Source organism: Notamacropus eugenii, chromosome X (genome assembly GCF_028372415.1).
Source record: "Notamacropus eugenii isolate mMacEug1 chromosome X, mMacEug1.pri_v2, whole genome shotgun sequence".
Classification (NCBI taxonomy): domain Eukaryota; kingdom Metazoa; phylum Chordata; class Mammalia; order Diprotodontia; family Macropodidae; genus Notamacropus; species Notamacropus eugenii.
In genome coordinates this window covers 102,742,500-102,766,922 of record NC_092879.1, presented here as the reverse complement: position 1 = coordinate 102,766,922, position 24,423 = coordinate 102,742,500, and the positions used below count along the sequence as shown (strand labels likewise).

The window sequence follows — 24,423 nt, the reverse complement described above, 5'->3', positions numbered from 1 at the left end:
TCTCTAGAATTTTCCCAGAATACCAACATATCTACTCAGTTCTGGTATTTTCATCAAGAATGCTCAAAAGTCTTCTGCTTCATTGAATGACCATTTTTTTCCTTTGAAGTATAATACTCAGTTTTGCTGGATAGGTGATTCTTGATTTTAATCCTAGTTCCTTTCACTTCTGGAATATCACATTCCAAGCCCTTCGATTCCTTAATGTAGAAACTTCTAGATCCTGTGTTATCCTGATTGTATTTCCACAACACTAGAGTTGTTTCTTTCTAGCCGCTTGCAATATTTTCTCCTTGACCTGGGAACTCTGGAATTTGGCTACAATATTCCTAGGAGTTTCTCTTTTTGGGTCTCTTTCAGGAGGTGATTGGTGGATTCTTTCAATATTTATTTTGCCCTCTGGTTCTAGAATATCAGGACAGTTTTTCTTGACAATTTCATGAAAGGGGATGTCTAGGTTCTTTTTTGATAATGGCTTTCAGGTAGTCCCATAATTTTTAAATTATCTCTCCTGGATCCATTTTCCAGGTCAGTTGTTTTCCAATGAGATATTTCACATTATCTTCTATTTTTTCACTATTTTGGTTTTGTTTTGTAATTTTGTAGTTTCTCATAAAGTCATTTAGCTTCCGTCTGCTCCATTCTAATTTTTAAATATCAATTTTCTTCAGTGAACTTTTGAAGCTCCTTTTTTCATTTGGCTAATTCTGCTTGTTAAAGCATTCTTCTCCTCATTGGCTTTTTGGACCTCTTTTTCCAATTAAGTTAGCCTATTTTAAAGGTGTAATTTTCTTCAGCATTTTCTTGGGAGTCTCCTTTAGCAAGCTGTTGACTCACTTTTCATTATTTTCTTGCATCATTCTCATTTCCCTTCCCAATTTTTCCTCCACCTCTATTACTTGATTTTCAAAATTCTTTTTGAGCTCTTCCATGGACTGAGACCACTGTATATTTATCTTGGAGGTTTTGGATGCAGAAGACTTGACTTTTAGGTCTTCCTCTGATGGTTTGCATTGTTCCTCCTCATCAGAAAGGATGGAAGTAAATACCTGCTCACCAAGAAAGCAACCTTCTACTGTCGTATTATTTTTCCCTTTTTTCAACATTTTCCAGCCAGTCACTTGCTTTCGAGTTCTTTGTCAAGACGAGGGTATAGTCTGGGGACCTGTAAGTTCTCAATTCCTCCAAGGTGGCACAATCAAGGGAGACGAGTTTACTCCTCTCCTGGCGTGCTCTCTGGTCTGGGAACAACCAGAAGCACTCTGTTTAAATGTTAAAACAAATCCAAAAATCAGAATAAAATGGATTGCCATATGCACAGCAGAACATAAGAAATGATTCAAAATATACAGCAATAAATTTCCATTTCAAGAAAGCCTATATAATAAATATGACACTCTATGTTCTGAGCTGGACATCGTTACTTTGCTACCTTGGGAGTTTTCTTTCGTTTTCTGCTGCGCACTTTTTGCTTTGTTCTTTTTTCACCCTTTCCCCTCTTCCGAAGAAGATTACAGTTGAATACTCACATGTCCATGTACATACACAGTCACATACAAACACACATATATACACAAAAAGATACACATATACACATATATACATATACTTAAATATCTGTAATGATACTCATATAGAGATATGTGTATTCATATGCATCTATGTAAGACTGTACTCTGTTTTTTTTTACCTCTGTTTCTCTGAGGGTGGATAACATGTTCCTTCACAAGTCCCAGTCTTTCCCTATTTTCTAAGTTCAACAACTCATCATTTCCTACACTACAGCACAGTTCCAACCTTATACTGTCAAATTATTTTAAATAGGCAAAAATGTGGATTAATGTTGCTGACGTATTATTTATTTTCCCTATTTTTCTCTTTGGATTAAATCTATTTTAGCTTTAACTTTGTGTGAAAACATGTTTACATACTCTGGTTCTTAACCCTAATAAATTCTACTCCTATTCTTTATTTTATGTTTGTGTGTATCTCTTATTTCCTAAAAACTTGTCAATTTAATGAGGTCAAAACTATTTATTCGACATATCTCAATGCTTTTTTTGATTCAGAAATTCTTCCCATATCCCAAAAAAAATCAAAGGTAATACGGTGCATCCTCTTATAATACACTGATAATTTCCTTTCTGTCAAGGTCATGTATCCACTTTGACTTTATTTTGGTAAACAGAGTAAGATATTCTACACCTAATTTCTGCCACACTGCTTTTCAGTATCCCCAACAATTGTTCCAGAAGATTCTTACCATCACAACTTAATTCTTCTTGTTTATTAAACAAAAACTGTCATAGTTTACTATTATGTATTATACACCTCATCAATTCCACCAATCGACCATGCTATTTATGGATTAGTATCCCATACTTTTGATATTGACCACTTTATAATACACTTTAAGATCTACTGCATATTGTACTGCTCCACATGTTGCCTTTACATCTTTTTCATTCATTTCTTTGATATTCTTGACCTTTTTTCTGCCAAAAGACTAGTTACTTTAATCTCCCTCAAGAAAATGGTTTTTGGTAACTTACTTGGGATGATGTAGAATAAATACATTAGTTTGTGTTAGAATTTTCACTTTTGGCATCTTGCCTTGTCGCAACCATGCTTAATTAACATTTTTCCAAATATTTGCATTTGGCTGTATTTGTATTAAAAAAAAAAAAGTTTAGACTTGGTTCGTATGATTTCCAGGTTTGTCTTGGCAGGCATTTCACATTGTTTAGTTTTAATGAAGTGGCTCTTCCTGAAGAGCTTTGTCGGTGATATTTAGAAATGCTGATGATTTATGTCCTGATGATTTATATTCTGCTACATTGCTAAACTAGTGTCAATATTTTTTCATTGAATCTCTAGGATTTTCCCAGAATGCCAACATATCACTTGCAAAAGAGATAGGTTACCTCTTCCTTGCCCATTTCATTCCTACCATTTTGTCTCCAGTTTTTATTGCTAACTTTTCTAATGCAGTATTGAATAGTGTTAGTGATAGTGAGCATCCCTCCTGTTCTTATGGGGAAGGCTTCTAGCTCATCCCCTTGACAGATAAAGCTTGCAGACAGTTTTCAGTGGATGCTTCTTATCTTGTTAAGACAGTAAGCCATTTATACTTATACTCCCAAGTGAATTTAAAAGAAATTAGTGCTGTATTTCCTTCTGCATCTGTTTCTGTAATCATAAAATTTTGTTGCTTTTGTTATTGATCATCAATTATGTTAGCTTTTCCTTATATTCCCTGGTGTAAATTCCACTTGGACACAGTGGATAATCTTTGTGATATACTGCTGTCATCTCCTGGATGCTATATTATTTAGCATTTGTGCATCTATATCCATGAGTGAGACTTGTTTATCATTTTTTCTCTGTTCTTGCCCTTCCCAGTTTACATATCAGCACCATATTTCTTTCACAAAAGATGTATGGCAGGACGCCATCTTTGCCTAGTATTCCAATTTGGTCCTGAGGTTTTTTTCTTGAAAAGTTTATTTATGGTCTCTTCAATTTCTTTTTCTAAAATATTTTATAAAGATATACTGTTTCTTCTGTTTTTCTGTGCTATTTATGTTTTTGTAAATATTCTTCCATTTCACTTAAATTTTAAATATTTTTGTAGGAGAATTGGACAAATTTAGACAAGATATCAGGAATGGGAGACAACTCACAGCTCTGTTGCCTAAACCCTAGGATGGATAGAACTTTGTCTCAGGTGTACATGTCGCCATCACAAGTAATGACCATTCGTTAGGGCATGAAAATCTTACAACCAAACGTAGAAAAAGTAAAGGCATGCTTCTCAGCACATAGTGCAATAAAAATCACATTCAGTCATTTCAAAATGGCCATGGGAATGCAGATTCAAAAGCAATTCGACCAGTAATTGAATCCTAAAGAAAGAGTGGTTCAAAGAAAGAATCATACCAAAATTGTTTCATTAAAGAGAATGACAACAGTGAGACAACATATCAGAACTTGTGGGATTCAGCCAAAAGCTAATTAGTGCAGTATTCTTAACTCTAGATATTTACATCAATAAAATAAAGAACACCTCAGTGAGTTGGACGTATAAGTAAAAAGCTACAAAAAGGAGAAATACAGGAACCCCAATGAAACACCAAAAGGAAAAACTCATAGACTTGTCAGTAAGAAAATCATTTGACTACTAAAACTAAAAGTTAGTTTTAGAAAAAACACAATAAAATAAAGAAACCATTGGTTAATTTGGTTTACAACAGAATACCAAACTAGCAATATCAAAAATGAAAGAGATGAATTTGTCACAGTGAAGAGAAAATTAAAATCATTCATAGGAGCTATTTTGCTCAATGCTATGACAATACATCTGATAATCTAAGTGAAAAGGATGAAGATTTCAAAAATATAAATTGCCCAGAGGAAACAGAACAAGCAATCTTACCACAGAAAAAGCCACAAATGACTTCTGTAAGAAAAACTAACCGGGACCAGACAGACTCCAAAGTGAATTGCACCAAATATTTGAAGGACAATTGATTCCAATACTATAGAAACTATTAACTGAAGGAGATGAGAAAGGAATCTTATCCAATGGTATTTATGACACAAATACGGTTCTGATACCTAAAATCAGTGTTGCTGAGTTTGGTACACACAGATGTGACCCAATCTCCTTTGACCTTTTGGAATATCGTCCTAAAACCTGAGATCCTTTCATGGGGAAGCTGCTAAGTCTTGTGTAATCCTGACATTGATTCCACGATACCTGAATTATTTTGGGGTGCTGGGAAAATTTTCTCCTGGACTGTGAGCTCTGGAATTTGACTATAATATTCTTGGGTGTTTGAATTTTGGAATTTCAGGAGGTGATTGGGGGATTCTTTCCATTTCCATTCAACTCTATGGTTGTAGAATATTAGGACAGTTTTCCTTGACAGTTTCTGGAAAGATAATGTCTAGACTCTTTTAAAAAAAAAATATGATGGTGTTAAATACTAATACTCACATACAAAATAAGAGAAGAAAAAAGGAAACATAAACTTAAATGTGAAAACAAACTCAAAAATCAGAACAAAATGCATTGCCATATGCACAGCAGAACATGAGAAATGAGTTAAAATATAGAGGAATGAATTTCCATTACATGAAAGCCTATCTAATAAATATGACACCTTGTGTTCTGAGCTGGACATCTTTACTTTCCTACCTTGGGAGTTTTCTTTTGTTTTCTGCTGGGCACTTTTTGCTTTGGTCTTTTTTCCTTCCCCCCCCCCCTTCCCAAGAGGTTTACAATTAAACACACACATGTCCATATATACACACAGTCACATACAAACATACATATATACACACAAAGATATATATACACATACATACACCTAAATATCTACAATCATACTCATATATAGACATAAGCATTCATATGCATCTGTGTGACATGATAATATATTTGTTTATCCTCTGTTTTTCTGAGGGTAGATAACATTGTCCTTCATAAGTCTGAGTCTTTCCCTGTTTTCTAAGTCCAATAACTCATAATTTCCTATACCGCAGCAGTATTCCAATCTTATATTGTTTTGTTCTTTTAAATGACCTAAAACACTATTCATTAATATTGCTGATATACAGTATAGCTTCCCTATGTTTATCTTTTCATTAAATCCCCATTTGCTTTAACTTTGTCTGAGATTATGATTACTCCCTCTGCTTTTTTCCCCTAATAAATTCTACTTCTGATCTTTATTTTACTTTTGTGTCTATCTCATTTCTTATCTGGGTCTGCCCTTTTTAAATCATGGCTCTCATGTAGTGAAGAATTGATATAGATATATATGTGGAACCATACAATACATACTTTCTTAAATCTGCTATTTTTCCCTTCTGGAAATAGATAGCATTTTGCTTCATTGATCTTTTGTAGCTGATTTTAATATTGATGAGAGTCAAAATTCCTTAATTTTGCATTCCTTAAATGCAAAAGCAACTGTGTTCTGCTCTTTTCACTCTCTATTATTTCATACCAATCTTTCCATGTTTTCCTAAAATCAACCAACTCATCATTTCTTACAGCACAGTAGTATTCCATCACCATCGTATACCAAATCTTGTTCAGTCATTTCCCAGTTAATGTGCATCTTCTCCATTTCTAGTTCTTTGCCTCCACACAGAGAGTTGCAATAAACATTTTTAATTAATTTATTTGTTTTCAGTTTTCTAAAATCACTTCCAGAAGTCTTAGATTTTCTCCCCCCCCTCCAAGATGGCATACAATTTTATATGGGTTCTAAACATACTTTCAAACTAAACACATTTTCATAATAGTCATGTTGCATGGGAGAAAATGTATGAAAAAAAACAAACAAAACATAGCACAAGAGAATATATTCCACTTCATTCTGCATTCCAATTCCACAGTTCTTTCTTTGGATGTGGATGGTAATTATCCTCAAGAGTCCTTTGGGAATGTTTTAGATCCGTACATTGCCCTGCCTGACACTATACACAAGAAGAAAGTTCAAATAGATACATGATCTAGGTATAAGGACTAATACTATGAACAAATTAGGGAAGCATGGAATAGAGTATTTCTCAGATTTATGGAGAACGGAGAAATTTATGACCCAACAAGAGATAGATAAACTCTTTCAAATACCTCTAAAAAAGAGAATCTGAACAAATTTTAGAGTGACAGAATCCAATAGGAAACAGTGTGGCAGATTTTCAACCCAAAACAGCATGGAAGTTTGATGGGAAAGATCTGTTGCATGGGGTAGGAGTGCAGAGAGTATAGGCTGTAGCACTGTTGACCTTGCCATTACAAAGCTGAGCAGGAATTGCCAGGAGGTCTGAGGAAGAAGCAGTAGTGTGGACTCTCAAACATATAAGCCCAGAACAGGAGTCTAGTGGAAATGAGTGAGAGAGAAGTGCAGAACTCCTGGTAACAGCAGCAGCCTCTCCTGAGACTATCAGCCCACAGTTTAAATGTCTGTAAGTCACCTACTGGAACTTCCAGGATTCAAGAGGGCACAGTGAACTGTAAATGTTCTTCCCCTCCCCTTGTTGACCTTGAAAAACCTAGAGAATATTTCCTCAGGAAAAGTCCTGCAATAGTGGGATCAGCCAAAGGGGTAAACAGTCTCTTAGCTCTAGAGGCTAGGAAAATCACAAAGGGGGTTCTGCTTGCTGTGTCTGAAGGGGACCAGGGCAAGACCAGAGCTGGCCCAGACAGCCCCACCTCAGTGTACCAGGAGGAGATCCTGAGCCCTTGGAGGGTGGAGCATGTATGCTCTAAGAGCAGGATCCCAGACATACCTTAGCACAGCCAGGGGAATCAGCAAGACACTAGCGCAGACAGGGGTTCACCAACTGCTGAGCCTGCCTGTGCTCTAGCTCAGGAGAGGAGACCTCCTGCAGCCAGACCACCACCCCCCACACCTCACACAGTGAGCTCCAGGATAACTCCAGGGAATCTCAGATTCACCTGGCCTTTGCTTTGGCACACCAGTCAGCTCAGCACCAGGAAAGCTTCAGTCTTCTAGCTTCTAGCTGAAAGAACCAGAGGCCACAATACCCAAAGTCTCAAGTTCTAAACACAAGAGACACAGGACAGAGTCCTCTGTACCACAGAAGCTGAAATACACTTTAAAGGCCGGGGAAAAGGTAATCATTATAAGCAGCAAACAAACCAGAAAAGAAAAGACCATAGAATCTAACTCTGGGGACAAGGACCAAAAAACAAATACAGAAGAGGTCAGCATTGAGACTGTACTCCCATCTGAAACCTCAGAAGGAAATATGAACTGGTCTCAAGTCCAAAGAGCATTCTTGGAAGAGTTAAAAAAGTATTTTTAAAGCCAAATTAGAGAGGGAGAATAAAAATTGGTCAATGAAATTAAAAATATGAAAAAATAATTCAAGAAGAATTTAAAAGGAAAATTGGGCTAATGGAAAAAGAAGTACAAAATCTAACTGGAGAAAATAACTCCTTAAGTCAAATGAGAGAATAGAATAAAGGGGGGGACAGGGTAGGATGGAGGGAAATATAGTTAGTCTTACACAACATGACTATTATAGAAGTCTTTTGCAAAACAACACATATATAGCCTGTACTGAATTGCTTGACTTCTCAGTGGGAATGGGTGGGGAGGGAGGAAGGGAGAGAAGGTGGAATTCAAAGTATTAGAAACAAATGTTGAGAATTGTTATTGCATATAACTGGGAAATAAGAAATACAGGTAATGGGGTATAGAAATCTATCTTGCCCTACAAGAAAAGTGAAAAGATGGGATAAGGGAAGGGTGGGGTGTGATAGAAGGGAGGGCACATTGATGGAAGGGATAATCAGAATGCAAGGTGTTATGGGGTGGGGAGAGGGGAGAGATGGGGAGAAAAACTGGAACTCAAAATTTTGTGGAAATGAATGTCATAATCTAAAAATAAATTAATTAATTTTAAAAAAGAAAATAACTCCTTAAAAGGAACAATTGCACAAATGGAAAAGGAGATGCAAAAGTTAACTGAAGAAAACAATCTAACAAAAATTAGAATTGGGCAAGTAGAAGCTAATAACTCTAGGACACACCAAAAATCAGTCAAACAGAATCTAAGGAATGAAAAAATGGAAAAAAGGAAAGAAAAATAGAAAGAAAATATAAAATATCTCATTGGAAAAATTAACTGACCTGGAAAATAGACCCAGCAGAGAAAATCTAAGAATTATTGATCTGCCAGGAAGCCATGAAGAAAAAAAGAGCCTGGACAATATCTTCTTAGAAATCATCAGGGAAAACTGCCCTAAGGTTCTACATCCAGAGGGCAAAATAGTCATTGAAAGAATCCACCGATCACCTCCTTAAAGATATCTCAAACTGGCAACACCAAGGAATATTGTTACCAAATTCCAGAACTATCAAGTTGAAGAGAAAATACTGCAAGTAGCCAGAAAGAAACAATGCAGATATTGGAGAACTAGAGTCAGGATCACACAGGACCTTGCAATATAAAAGATTGGAGGAACTTGAATATATTTTCTAAGGCAAATGAGCTTGGACTATTCAATGAAATGAAGGCTTTCCAGACCTTGCTGATGAAAAGGCCAGAGTTCAATGAAAAATGTAATCTTCAAATACAAGTCTCATGAGAGATATAAAAAAGAAAAGATGGAGGAAAAACTTGTTATTCAATATGGGCAAACTGTTGACATCCCTCTAAGGGAAGATGACATTTGTTAATCTTGAGAACTGCATATTTATTATAATATTTAAAAGGGATATACATTGGTAGGGGGAGTGGGCATAAAATAAATGATATGATAAAAAATGTAATTTAAGGGTGAGAAGGTAAATTAAGGGTAAAAAAGGTAAATTACATCACAGGAAGAGGAACAAAACCATATTATAGTAGAGGGAAAGAAGGGAGGGAGATGAGCACTGTCAGAGATTTATGCTCATCTGATTTGGTTCAAGGAGGGAACAACAAACTCAGTTAAGTATAGAAATCTAATTTGCCCTATAGGCAGTAGGAGGGGAAAGAAAAGGGAGGGGAGGCTAAAGGGAGGGAAGAAGTAGTTAGCAAAAAGCGGAGTAAAAAGGAGGGGGGCTGAAAAAAAGGAGGGAAGACTGAGGGAGGCGGTGATCAAAAATTAAAACTCTGCTGTAGCAGGGATGAGAGAAGGGAGAACTAAAAGCATAAAGGGGTGAAAGAGGGTAGAAAGACACAGATAGTAATCATAACTGTGTGTGTGAATGGGATGAACTCTGCCATAAAATGGAGGCAGATAGCAGAATGGATTAAAAGTCATAATCCAACAACATGTTGTTTATAAGAAACACATTTGAAGCAGGGGATGCACACAGGGTAAAGGTAAGAGGTTGGAGCAGAATGTATTATGACTCAGCTGATTTTAAAAAAACATGGGTAGCAATCCTAATCTCAGACAAAGCAAAAGTAGAAACAAATCTAATCAAAAGAGGTAAGGAAAAAAACTAAATCCTGCTAACAGGCACCATAGACAACGAAGCAATATCATTACTAAACATATATGCACCAAGTGGCATAGCATTCATATTCTTAGAGGAGAAGTTAAGGGAGTTATAGGAAGCAATAGACAGCAAAACTACACTAGCAGGGGACCTCAACCTCCCCCTCTCTGAACTTGATAAATCTAACCTCAAAATAAACAAGAAAGAAGTTAAGGAGGTGAATAGAATAGGTGTAAGGTAGATATGATAGATCTCTGGAGAAAATGAAATAGGGATAGAAAGGAATATACCTTTTTCTCAGTGGTACATGGCACATATACAAAAACTGACCATTTACTAGGACATAAATGTGAGGGGCTCTCTGGACCTGGGCCCCCTGGGAGGTTAGGAGACGCCCAAGAGTCTGGACCTGCTGACGTGGCTTTGCCACGGTGGCACTGCTGACAAGGCATTGCCACGCTGGCACTGGGGCGGCTCTACTGGACTGGGCTGGGCTCCGCCCTCAGGGAGGAACTGGGGAGGAGCCTACCCGGAATGGGAGGAGAACTTCCCCGAATGGGAGGGAGAAACCTAAGGTATATATTCACTGACCAGGAGGGGCTCGGGGGGATTTCTTGCTGACCGTCATGTAATAAAGCTGCTCTTACCCACCTCCGGTGTTCTGCCTAGTGATTCTCCCCTCGACCCCCCGAGGGGAGCCAGAGACGTCTGAAGACCCTTGGGCAGGGTGAGTGATGCGGTAATTAGGGCTCCGCCCCTAACACATAAAAACCTCACAATTCAGTGCAAAAAGGCAGAGATAGTTAATGCATCCTTCTCAGATCATAATGCAATAAAAATTATATGTAATAAAAGGCCATGGGAAGATAAACCAAAAATTAATTAGAAACTAAATAATCTAATCCTAAAGAATGAATGGGTTAAACAACAAATCATAGAAACAATCCACAACTTCATTCAAGAAAATGACAATAATGAAACAGCCTACCAAAACTTATGGGATGCTAAAAAAGCAGTTCTTAAAAGGAGTTTTATATCATTGAATGCCTACTTGAATAAAATAGAGAAAGAGGAGATCAATGAATTGGGCATGCAACTGAACAAGCTAGAAAAAGAACAAGTTGAAAATCCCCAAGTAAATATCAAATTAGAAATATTGAAAATCAAAGGAGAGATTAATAAAATGAAAATTAAGGAAACTATTGAACTAATAAATAAACCTAAGAGTTGGTTTTATGAAAAAACCAATAAAATTGATAAACCTTTGATTAGTTTGATTTTTTAAAAAAGAAGAAAACCAAACTACCAATATGAAAAAGGAAAAGGGTGAACTCATTTCCCAAAAGGAAGAAATTAAAACAATAATTAGAAACTACTTTGCCCAACTATATGCCCATAAATTTGGCAATCTAAGTGAGATGGATGAATGTCTAAAAATATAAATTGCCCAGATTAACAGAAGAGGAAGTTGAATACTTAAATAACACCATCTCAGAAAAAGAAATTGAACAAGCCATCAAAGAACTCCCTAGGAAAATATTTCTAAGGCCAGATAAATTTACAAGTGAATTTTATCATTTAAAGAACAGTTAATTCCAATACTATATAAGCTATTTGAGGAAGTTGGTGAAGGAGTCCTACCAAATTCTTTTTATGATACAAATGTGGTTCTGATACCTAAACTAGGAAGACCTAAAACAGAGGAAAAAAATCATAGACCAATTACTCTAACGAATATAGATACAAGCATTTTAAATAAGATATTATCCAAAAGAATACAGCAATTTATCATGAGAATAATACATTATCATCAGGTAAGATTTATATCAGGAATGCAGGATTGGTTCAATATTAGGAGAACTATCAGCACTATTGATCATATCAACAACAAAACTAACAGAAACCACGTGATTATCTCAATAGACACAGAAAAAGTTTTTGACAAAATACAACACCCATTCCTATTGAAAACACTGCAGAGCATAGGAATAAATGGAGCTTTCCTTAAAATAATAAGGAGTATCTACCTAAAACCATCAGTAAGCATTATATGCAATGATGATTAGCCAGATGCATTTCCAATAAGATAAGGTATAAAACAAGGTTGTCCATTATCACCACTGTTATTCAATATGGTACAAGAAATGTTAGCCTTAGCAATAAGAGAAGAAAAAGAAATTAAAGGAATTATAACAGACAAAGAAACTAAGTTATCACTCTACGTAGATGGTATGATGATATACCTCATCATGGAGATGAATCAAGTGAAAAACTACTTGAAATAATAAACAACTTTGACAAAGTTGCAGGTTACAAAATAAGCCCACATAAATCATCTGCATTTTTATGTATTACTAACAAAATCCAACAGGAAGCGATAGAAAGAGAAATCCCATTTAAAGGTACAGTAAACACTATAAAATATCTGGGAGTCTACGTGCCAAAACAAACACAGGGACTATATGAACAAAATTACAAAACACTTTTGGCACAAATAAAGTCAGATCTAAGTAAGTGGAAAAACATCAGTTGCTCGTGGGTAGGCCAAGCTAATATAATAAAAATGAAAATTCTACCTAAATTAATTTACTTATTCAGTGGCATACCAATCTACCAGAAAGAACTTTTGTAACTAGTGTCCGTTATAAAGGCCTCATTTCTAAAATATATAGAGAACTGAGTCAAATGTACAAGAATACAAATCATTCCCCAATTGACAAATAGTCAAAGGACATGAACAGGCAGTTTTCTGTAGAAGAAATTAAAGCTTTCTGTAGTCATATGAAAAAAATGTTCTAATTCACTACTGATTAGAGAGAGGCAAATCAAAACAACTCTGAGGTAAGACATCACACCTATCATATTGACTAACATGATAAAACAGGAAGATGATAAATGTTGGAGAAGATGTGGGAGAGTTGGAACATTAATTCATTGTTGGTGGAGCTGTGGACTGATCCAACCATTCTGGAAAACAATTTGGAACTATGCCCAAAGGGTTACAAAAACATGCATACCTTTTGACCAGGCTCAGGAGAAGAAAGTGAGGTTGGTGACTTTGCACAATCCTCTGTCATGCAAATCAAAGTCAACTGCAAGTCATGTCATCATCCTGATGTCATGGTCCTCTTCAAGAAGGAAGAACAAACATAACCTTTTGACCCAGCAATATTGCTTCTAGGACTGTATCCCAAAGAGATCATAAAAATGGGAAAGGGTCCCACATTTACAAAAATATTTATAGCAGCTCTCTTTGTGGTGGCCAAGAACTGGAAATCAAGGGGATGCCCTCGATTGGCTGTACAAGTTGTGGTATGTGAATGTAATGGAATACTCTTGTGCTATAAGAAATGATGAACAGGAAGACTTCAGAGAGTCCTAGAAGGACATATATGAACTGATGCTGAGTGAAAGGAGAACCAGGGCATTTAGGGTTACAGTAACAATCACAGCGTGCAGGGAATTTTTCCGGTGGACTTAGCCCCTCACAGCAATGCAAGGAACCAAAACATTCCCAATGGACTCTTGAGGCAAAATGCCATCCACATCCAGAGAAAGAACTATGGGATTGGAACACAGAATGAAGCACAATATTTTCTCTTGTGTTATGTTTTGTTTTTTCTTATGGTTTCTCCCATTCTTTTTAATTCTTCAATGCAACATGACTAATATGAAAATGTGTCTAATAAGAATGTATGTGTAAAATCCATATAAGATTGCATGCCATCTCAGGGAGGAGGAGAGGAGTAAGGGGGAGAAAAATCTAAGACTTACAAAAGTGATTGTAGACAACTGAAAACAAATAAATTAATAAAAAATGACAGTGGTAAAAAAAAAATAAATGTTGAAGAAGATGTGGGAGAGTTGGAACACTAATTCATTGTTGGTGGAACTGTGAGTTGATCCTATCATTCTGGAGGGCAATTTGGAACTATGCACAAAGGGCTACAAAATGTGCTATAAATATTTAGAGCATAGAAGTTCTTTTCCTTTCTTCCTAAATCACCTTGGGATACAAGTAGTAGTGACATTGCTGGGTCAAAGGGTACAGAGAGGTTTGATTTGGGGGGGTTTTTAAAAACACTTTGGGAATAATTCCAGATTGCTCTCCAAAATGGTTGTATCAGTTCGCAACTCCACCATGCTCAGCGATTGTTGAACCCTGTCTGTGCTAGTGTCTTGCCAATTCCCCTGGCTATGCTGAGGCACGCCTGAGGTCCTGGTGTTGACGATTATGGGCTCCAATCCCCTCGGGCTCAGGATCTCCTCCCGGTTCATTGAGATGGGGCTGCCTGGGACAGCTCCTGTCCTGCACTGGTCCCCTTCAGCCACAGCAAGAGGGACCCCCTCCCTTAGCAAGTGTCCTAGCCTCGCAGGCTAAGGGACTGTTTACCCCTTCGTCTGATCCCACTATTGCAGAATTTTTCCTGGGGAAATATTCTCTGGGTTTTTCAAGGTCAAAAAGGGGAGGAGGAGAGCATTTACAGATCATTCTGCCATCTTGGCTCCAAGAAGTTCAAGTAGGTGACTTATAGACATTTAAACTGTGGGCTGATGGTCTCAGGAGTAGCTGCTGTTGTTCCCAGGAGTTCTGCACTTCTCTCTCACTCATTTCCACTAGACTCCTGTTCTGGGCTTATATGTTTGAGATTTCTCAGTGCTGCTGCTGCTTCAGCCTGCCCAGGGCTTCCTACTCGGCTTTGCTATGGTGGAATTTGCCTGGTACAGCCTGTGTGCTGTGCACTCCTCCGGCCCTGTGCAATAGATCCTTCCCATCGACCATCCTGGGCTGGAAATCTACCACATTCCATCTCTTATTGGATTCTACCACTCTAAAATTGGATTCTCTTTGCGGAGGTATCTGGAAGAGTTTGTCTTAGTGCTTAGGTGAGTACTTGTTCTCACTGAGCCATCTTGGCTCTGCCTTCTATTTCCACTCTGTAACATGGCTTCTTTAGCAGAACTGCATGTTCAGGAATTGACCTGAGTATCCCTGAGGCTACTCTGAGGAGACTACACAGCCAACTGAGCCAGCTAGTCCAAGATAAGATGGGAGTGGAGGAAATGAAGATGTCATTTTGGATAGAGATCTTTGGGGAATTCATCTAAAGGAGCCACTGATGATGAAGCTGCCAAGCATTTTCTCAGGTCTTTGGAGAAGCTTTTGATTAAGACACCTCTCAGAAATCTGACTCCAACCTCTCCCAGCCCCACCACTGAGCCTCCTTGCATTCCCCTTTGTCCACAGGATTAGAGATTCATTAGATTTTTTTTCACTAGTTATTCAAAGACTCATTGCTCTACAGGGAGGTAAGGAGGCTTTTCATCATTCTCATTAGACACTTTAATCTTTGCAGAATCTCCTAATGGCTTAAGTGGTGCCTCAAGATCTGCTTCAGAAGTGGCTCAAGAGCTCCTTCCTATTTCCTGGATTAACAAAAGGGATGCCTTGGCATCCCCAGAAGAGAGGAACAGGAACAGAAATTCTACAAGTGAGTAGGCAGCAACTGTACATGTTCTGGGTATACTTTTAGAAATCAGTTTGAAAACCACATGATGCCTCTGTGATTAGGAGAAAGCGGGGGGGGGGGGGGAGGGAGGGGGCACAGGGGAAAGGGAGCTGCTTTAGTGAAGGAACTGAGAAGCATTCTGAGATTTTCTGCCTGGGTATTGGGAAGCCCATGTCAGGGTGGAGTCTAGCTTGGAGTTACTAGATACAAGGGGCTTCCTATTCAGACTGCCTTTCCCTGGGCTTTAAAGTCCATGTCTCTGGAGAAACAGTCATACTTCTTTTCTAGTACTACTCAGAACAGCTGGAGAGGCACAAATATAATTGGAAAACATGAGGCTTTGTCATTTCCTACATATATTTAGAAGGAAAATGTGATGTGATAATGGAGGCTGGAGCTTCACAATTTCAATTTACCCAAATCTGTGTTCATTATGTGCATTTCTTCTTTTGTAAATATAACATTTGCTCCTCTTACCTTTAAGGAAAGAGTTCTTTATCTTCTTCAGCCTCAACCTGACAGGTTGTCATTGTTGTAAGGCACTCCTGGTGAGGAAGTTCCCTCTGCTAGGGTAACTGGCCCCTGTTCTGCAATTTGGAGTGATGCCTCAGATATCAAAAGCTTCAATGGCTTGTCCATACGCATGTAGCCACTATGTGCCAGTGGTAGGGCTTGAACCCACTCTAACCATTACACCACTACATTAAGGTTAGGGTCATGCCTAGGTCTAGATGTAGAATGATCTATTTGGGTACACTAGAATCAAAGATTCTTGAGAACAGGGACTGTTTATTAATTTTCTATTTGCAGCCCCAGTGCCTGGTACATAGTAGATGCTTAACAAATATTTGCTCATTCAGCATATTGTCTGTCTTGGATATCTATTTATAGGGATGTTTATGTGAAAATTTGTTCCTAATGACACTTTTTCTTTTTAATATTGTTGCACTGATTTTGTTCATGCAAGAGATTTTAAATTTTTATTTGAAGTTATATACTTTGTCTTTTGTGACCTTCTTTACTCCCTGCATTTAAAAAAAACTCTCCCTAAAACCTTAGTTGGCAGCTATGGTTCCTCTTCCAATACTGTCTATTTTTGTTGTGGTGGTTGTGGTTATGGTAGGACATTTATATTTGGCACCTATATATGAGGTGGAGGTAGGTCTCACAGTGGATAGAGCTCCAGGTTTCATCTTCCTGAGTTCCAACCCAGCTTCAGATGTTTATTAGCTGTGTGACCCTGGCCAAGGCGCACAAAACTCTCTCTTCTAGCCATCAACTCCTGCACCCCATATGTCATTATGCCTTTCAGAGTGTAAGCTTCTTTGAGAAAAGGGGATGCTACTTTTGTATTTGCATCCGCAAGGCTTAGAATGGTCTCTGGCTTCCTAAATGCTTCTTCATTCACTCATTAACTCAGTCAATAATTGAATCAGTTGGTTACTTTTTTAATCATTTATTCATTATCATACAACTTCCTGGGACGATCTCTCTTCTATTCACTCCTTCAACATTTCCTCAAATAGTCCATCTACACCGAACTTCCTCTAAACTCCCAAAGAACATATAATCTGTATGATTCATCTGGCATTTCAATTTCACAGATGTCATGGTCCTCTATGAGAACAAAGGACAAACACAAGATGTCCTAGGAGAAACCCCCACTGCTTCTTCAGCTCATGCTAGAGAGAAAAACCAATGGAAATTCCCCAACCCCTCACCTTGCCTATCTCATTTAAAATTTCATGCTTCCCCAGCACTGGGGAGTATGAACTTTTGTTCTAAATGTTTGTTTCTAAATCCAGCAAATGTATAAATATGTAAAATAATTGAAGGACAGAAATCCAGAGTTTTATATTGTACTTTTGTTAATGTCTAAAGATTCAGAGTGTCAGCGTGTGTGTGAGTGAGGGAGAGAGAGGAAGGGGGGGGAGAGAGAGAGAGAGAAAGAGAATGAGAGAGGGAGAGAGGGAGAGAGAGGGAGAAAGAAGGAGAGAGAGGGGAGAGAGAAGGAGAGAAAGGGAGGAAGAGAGAGGGGGAGAGGGAGGAAGAGAGAGGGGGAGAGGGAGGGAGAGGGAGAGAGAGGGAGAGAGAGGGAGAAAGAGGGAGAGAGAGGGAGAAAGAGGGAGAGAGAGGGGAGAGAGAAGGAGAGAGAGGAAGGGAGGGGAGAGAGAGAGAGAGAATGAGAGAGAGAGAGAGAGAATGAGAGAGGGGAGAGAGAAGGAGAGAGAGAGAGGGAGAAAGAGGGAGAGAGAGGGGAGAGAGAAGGAGAGAGAGGGAGGAAGAGAGAGGGGGAGAGGGAGGAAGAGAGAGGGGGAGAGGGAGGGAGAGGGAGAGAGAGGGGGAAAGAGGGAGAGAGAGGGGAGAGAGAAGGAGAGAGAGGGAGGGAAAGAGAGGGAGAGAGAGAGAGGGAGGGGGGAGAGAGAGAAAGAGAATGAGAGAGTGAGAGAGAGGGAGAGAGAGGGAGAAAGAGGGAGAGAAAGGGGAGAGAGAAGGAGAGAGAGGGAGGGAGAGAGAGGGAGAGAGAGGGAGGGGGGGAGAGAAAGTGAGGGAGAGGGAGAGAGCATGAGAGAGAGGGAGAGAGAGAGAGAGAGATGGTGAATGAATATTCCTTTCCTAAAAACTAAAGACATCTTGTGGAACTAAGGTGGGCTGTGGTCTTGGAAGTCATTCTTTAGAGTTTTTATGGCAAACTGGGAGGGGGCTGGTATTACACTGTGACAAGTTTGGCAAATAATCAAGAACCTTGACACCTAGGCATAAAATTTAAAGCTGGTAAGTTGAGTTGCAAAGGAAGCTAAATACAGATGATTTGTACTTTCATATACCTGAAATATGTGCATATATATGTGCTACATATGTATGTATGCATTATGTGTATGTATTTATAAATATATTTGAGTACTGAGATTTGCCCCCTCTCATGGGAGGGCTCAGGCAGAGGCCAAAAGAAAAACAAAGTCCAGGCTTGCTAGCCACCATGTCTCTAGATCCAAAGTCACTCAACCAACCTTCTTCTTGGCCATCCCTTCCAAGCAGCTGGCCCTCTCTTCTTCTCCCTGTCACTTAGCCCAGCATTCCCAGGGCTAACCTGGAATCAAGGAATAGTACTAGCACAACCAGGAGAACAGAAAGTCAAGAAGTCCCCTGGGAGAATTAATGACTTACTGGTCCCCTACCTAATCTGGTCCTCCTTTGCCAGGGAGGAAAGGAGAGGGGGAAAGAGAAAGGAAAGGAGAAAGAAAGGGATACCAAAAGGAATGAACAAGAACGAAGGAAAAAAGGAAAGGAAGAAAGAAAAAGGCTTTGCCACCCATGAAACATATTGATAACCTCACAACAACACCCCCCCACACACACACACCCCTGGAGGACAGAGGGTAAGGGCAGGCAACAGAGAACTGCCTTACTGCTGCTGCTGCTTGTTGCTACTACTACTACTACTGACCTCCACATGGAGATCAAAGTAGAAGGAGAGGAAGAAGCCCAGAATGCCAGGGATAGGTCTTGAGTGGGCAGGCTGTCTCACAGCTTCTAAAACCCATCTATGTAGGGATGTGCCCCTGCATATGGAGCCAAGCAGACATATACCCACTGAATTCCTTGCCAAAACTGGTTGGGACCTGGTGAGGAGTGGTGCACAAGACCTAGAGACAGAAAGGAAAGGAGATTGGTGAGTGTCTGGATGAGGGACAGAAAGCCAAGTGTCACTGCCAGTAGGCAAACTTTTTACACTCTGGGTGGCTGAGAAGGGCAGCTGGGCATTCAGTCAGGGAGGCAGGCAGACCACCCAGGATAGGATGAGTGAAATAGGGAGAAAGGAGGAACAGGAGAGGAGAATAAAAGATAAGACTTCAGTGCCACAAAGGAATCTGTGTTCTCTCACTCAAAGAAGGAAGGACGGCATGGAAATGAACCTTGAAAAGCCTGGTATCCTCTGGATGTGTTCTCAGTGAACAGAAATGTTCCCCAAGCCTCAGCTTTTGCATGCCTCCTCCTATGTATATTTATGTAGGTATGTGTGTGCGCACCTGCAAGCTTGGAGGATGGAGAGGAAGAGTTTCCTTAAGTCCCTTCATGATTAGATAAGGAAAAAGGAAAGGTGCAATTGAATAATCTTCCTGGGGCTGTGTGGGTGGAGGGGTCCAACAGAAAAATAGAAGAAAAATAAAAGGAAGAAGAATTCAATGAAAATAAATGGTCTGGGTTAACTGGCCAATTCTAGTTAGGATTGAATTGGGAATGAGAGGATAGATGCTGGAGATAGCCGAAGAGGACAGTCGTGATGGAATGAACGCAGAACAGAGGAGGTTGGGAATGTTTAGAAGGAGAGAAAAAGCAGGCATGAAACAGTACCTGAAATGCCTTTGTCCTGGCTGCTCTACCTGCTTGCCTCCTTCCATCCAGGCATCCACAAACACTTAACTTTGGCTTGCCAAATCTCCAAAACCCAGCTACTATGCCAGGCTCTAGCCTGCTCTAAGGAAGATGTCAAACAAGCATCTTGCATGCACAGTTCCAAGTCTAGCCATTTCCTAGAAGGCATCCTTTACAACTGGTATGTGCACTGGTCTCCTGCAGACAAGGAACCAGAGTCTCAGTTTACTCACCTGTGCAGTTCAGAAAGGGTCAGGGGGAACGGCTGGATGAGCAAGAGAGATGATGAAGGCTGGCCTCCTGTGTCCCTCCAGATGATCTGTCCTCTGAAAACAGAAAACTTCAGTCCCTGACTATTGAAATGAAATCTGTAGGGAAGCCAGAGTGAAAGGAAATAGGCCAAGAGAATGTAGATGGGGATGAAAATTGTCCAACCTAGAAACTAAGTAAGGAGGCAGAGCTCTGAACCAATAGCAATTACTTGGTCCTCACTAAGCAAGTGGATGTCAGACCATCCTCAGGATCTGAGATGACCCCTGCCTTCCCAGGGTCCTGTTGGTGAAGGCTTGGACACCTGATCTGAAAATCTGGAGATTGAGTACTTAGACATTCTCAGGACACTGTACAAAATACAGACCTGTGGCCCATAAGCTCAAAGAAGCCAAAATGAGATGTCAGCAGCATTGGGAGAAACAAGGGAAATCTCCAAGACTAGGTGGTTACAAGATTGATGGGCTGCTCGTATTAGAACTTAGATTCTGATGGGACCTAGACAAAAGGTGGATTAACACATTGCTTCATCTTATATATGTGACCAGGTGATTGAGTAGATATGGATAACTAAACACCTGGATTCAAAGAATTACTACAATCAATACCCTTTTAAAATCATCAGGAACTGACTCACGCTGATTAGAGTTGGAGAAGGGGTCCTCAATGAATCATCTCTCTCATGCTACATACAGGAACAGCAACAGTATTGGAAGACTACCTGGGAATGACAAAGCTATTCAGAATAATAATAAAATTCAGGTTGATTGGCAAAGACTTAGGAACGAAAAAGGCCATCCATCTCCAGGTTCCGAACTTACACATGCAAGTACATACTATATGGCTGAATACATATATGTACATGTGTAGGTATATGTAGATACACAGGCACATACCAGCACACAAGTCTGTGTCTTTATACAGTGTTGATCTTGAATTCCTGGTGGGGACAGAGAATGACATGAGTGAACTCAAAATGGAATTCAAATGTTCTAAAAATTCCTAGAATCTGTAGGGCTTTTCTTGTTGAGAAGGACTATCTACCTCTGCAAGAAAGGGGAGCAGAAAGTGTTAAGTAATAACAGTAACACTAACACAAACCCCAGGGGCAATTTTGAATAGGAAAATCAGGCATAATTAAATGTGAAAAGCAAGGACACCTTCTCCTCTTGAATCCAATGGAATGATAAAGCTAATGGCACTCTAAAATACAAGGAGAGGCCCCCAACAGAGCCGCATCCTAGGGCATTCACATTTAGACGGCACAAAAAGTAGACAAGCAAAGATACTGTGCAGTAGTTAGAAGGCTGATCCTGGAGTGAGGAAAATCTGGGTCCATGTTATGCTTCGGGCTGCGTGACCATGGTTAAGTCACTTAGAACCTGTAACTCAAACAACTCTCTTGAACTATGATACAGATGCACTGCTACAGATAATTGTACATATTCAACGGAGGTCATTTTCAATCAATTAATAAAGATTTCTTGGGTGCCTACTATGTTCCAGGCACTGAGCTGGGCCCTGGGGATGCAGGACGAGGCAGAGACCAGTCTTGCTCCCAAGGAGCTCTCAGTCTCATGGGGGAAACATGCAAACAAATCTGTACAAAGCGAGCTATGTAAGGGGCAGATAGGAAATTCATGAAGTTCTCCCACTGATGCAATCCCAGCTCCATATCTTCCACAACCCCATCCTCAAAATTATTTAACACATTCCTTCAGTAGTGTAAAGCCACTAGGGTAAGTAACGCCTCCTCCTCTTGTCTATTTCATTTATCTTAATTACATCTTGAGCTGTTTTGTAGGAGGAATTAGAAAAGTGATTGGAAAGTATATGATTCTGACACTTTCCTTGGTTCTAATTTGTTCTGCTTACTACAAAAGCCTCAAATTTGCTAGCTAGAAAAATGTTGATACCCTGGACAGTTACGCTGTGTTTAAAATAAAATAAAAAAAAAAAAACCTGGGCAGTTGTGTTGTGTTTCTTAAACTTTTGTGCGCGTTTGGATGCTGGTGTTTCTCATTACCAATGCCATGAGCATTGTGTGTAGACTAGGAAAAAAATTATGAACTATAGAAGCAAAAGTGTTTTAAAAAAGAAAACAAAGGGAGCAGAGCTAGCATGGAAAGCGATTTGAGGGGGTGCTGTGTTTGTGAAGAAGGGGAGGGGGGGAAACCCAAGCACCCGTGCCCAGAGTCTCTCGTCAGGAGGACCATGGGATGCTTCCGGCGATCCCACCAACCCCTAGCCTTGCCAGCTTTCAGTCCTCCAACTGTCCCAGACAGCTCAGCATTTGCTGGAGGACAGAGAAGGACCAGGGGAGGCTAAGAAGAGACCTCGGCGTCCCTCCCAGCCCGGGCAAGGGGCGGATTGTTAGGATGGGCTGGCAGGGGCGGATTGTTAGGATGGGCTGGCAGGGGTATGTATGGGTTGTGTTTGCCTGGCGGCTCTTACCTATTCCAAGGTACCTGCAAACCTACCCTCCCCATTTGGGTCTTCTTTGTGCTGTAGCAGCTCCCGATGAAAAGGTTCCAATCTGGGTGCCGGCTCCCCAAAGCTAGGGGGTGGGATGTTAGAGGACAGCAGGGCAGCCGAGGCCCTCTCCCTCTACCGCCACAGTCCCATGGCCAGGAAGCACTTAGGGTGCGCTAAGATGGTCTGACCTCACTTAGCTGGGCTGGCTTTGGAGCTGAGGAGCCGGGACTGCCAAGGCTGGTTTAGGTGCTGTGGGCGTGGCTCCTAAGGGATGTGGGCAGTGACCTCCAGGGGCCCTGTTCCTCGGGGTGCGGGGCCGGCTGAGCACTGGCAGGGCTTGCCCCTCCACTGGGCTTCTGCCTCTCGGAATCCCCTGACACTTCAGCTGAGTCACAAATCTCGGGGGGAGGGAGGGAAGGCGGGGAGAAGACTTGAGGAGTCCATAGAAGAGGGACCTGGAACCTACCTAGCTCAGAAAAGCGGGGCAGGGGGCCCGGTTTAGCTTGTCGGTTGTTGGGCAGCTAGATCACCTCCAAAACAGGGGATCCCTGCGGGACTCCAGACTTGGCAGCCAGGCAGGGAGAGGAAATATCAGAGTCCCAGATGTGCCACCCCCACCCCAGCCCCTGCACGCAGTCTCAGGGCCCTTCCCTCACACCATGCCTTCTTTTTTCTTTTTCTTTCTCAGGAGATCAGCTCACCTTCCTTTCAGGGAGAGAGCAGCGAGCAGCAGAGTCCTTGACCCCTTCCTGCTGCAGGGAACTGACGTCAATTAAAGAGGAGGCGGAGGCGCCTCCCCGGACTCAAAGCTGCCCTGAAGGCCTATACCACAACAGCCCATCCGTGGAGTTGGGGGTGGGGGCTGGAGTAGAATGCTGGGCAAGAGGGAGAAAAGAAGTGGTCTCGCCAGGATCGAGGGTCACCTTTCCCTGAAAACAAGCCAGACCGTTGGGGGAAAATCCTTCCTGGACAATTTCTCAGATAGATTGTCATTGGGTTGGAATACTGCTGCAAATGATGAGCTGGTTCATTTAGGGAATCGTGGAAACCCTTGGACAGAGGAAGGAAAATACTATCCACCTTTAGAGAAACAACAGACAAGTAGCAATAAGGAAAGCGGTCTAGTAGAGATGGGTTTGAATGTATCTGTGTATGTCTGTGTAAGTTTACAGATATCTCCGAATACCGAGGTTGCCTGTGAATGTATGTGTTCGTGTTCGTTGTGATGCCTGGTCTCGTTGTGTTAGGGGCGGGGATTGTTGCCTCAGAGAGAGCAGGAAAGTAAAAAGTGCCCAGCAGCGGAAAAAAGAAAACCTCCAGGTTGGGAAAGAAAAGCCTGACAGCTCTGAAGAGAATGTGTCCCTTTTCACGTACGGAAATGGAAGTGCTTAGATTTCAGAGGAGGTCCCTTTATGTTCTGCTGTGGACATGTCTCTTATTCTTCTCTTATATTAAAGTTTCACATTCAAAAGCTGAAAAAAAAAAAAGACCCAACAGACACAAGCCCGGCCTCCAGCCCCTCCTCAGGGGACTTTGCCAATCCTCGGGGTGGAAAAGAAAAAGGGATTTGGTGTTTCTGGTTTTCTTTTCGGATCGCAATCCTCCCTCTCCCTCCATTCCTTCCTCCTACCTCCTATGCAGAAGGCACAAAAGAAACCAGATACTCAGTATAGGGGAGAATGGCCACCTTAGGTTTGTGATCGGGGTGGGGGCTGGAGGGCAGAGGAGGGCACCAGAGTTAGAAAGACAAAAGATTATGTTTCTCTTCTCATTTGGAGAACGTTGCATATGCTAAGTGAAAAACCTCCTCCATTTCG

At 40.6% G+C, this 24,423-nt stretch overlaps 1 protein-coding gene across 8 annotated transcripts in view; it reads right to left on the bottom strand.

Moving 5' to 3' along the window:
* LOC140516228 (kinetochore protein Nuf2-like) overlaps nucleotides 1-24,023 on the bottom strand; it is a 276,512-nt gene extending 252,489 nt beyond the window's left edge. The window contains exons 1-4 of one of the 8 annotated variants that reach the window (XM_072627272.1): nucleotides 22,586-23,066; nucleotides 21,028-21,071; nucleotides 20,769-20,852; nucleotides 20,095-20,187 (exon numbers count right to left, since the gene is read on the bottom strand). The gene's annotated coding sequence lies outside the window, so the exon portion shown is untranslated. The other 7 variants (XM_072627275.1, XM_072627271.1, XM_072627273.1 and 4 more) reach the window with 7 other exon arrangements.
* Nucleotides 24,024-24,423: the final 400 nt, after the last annotated feature.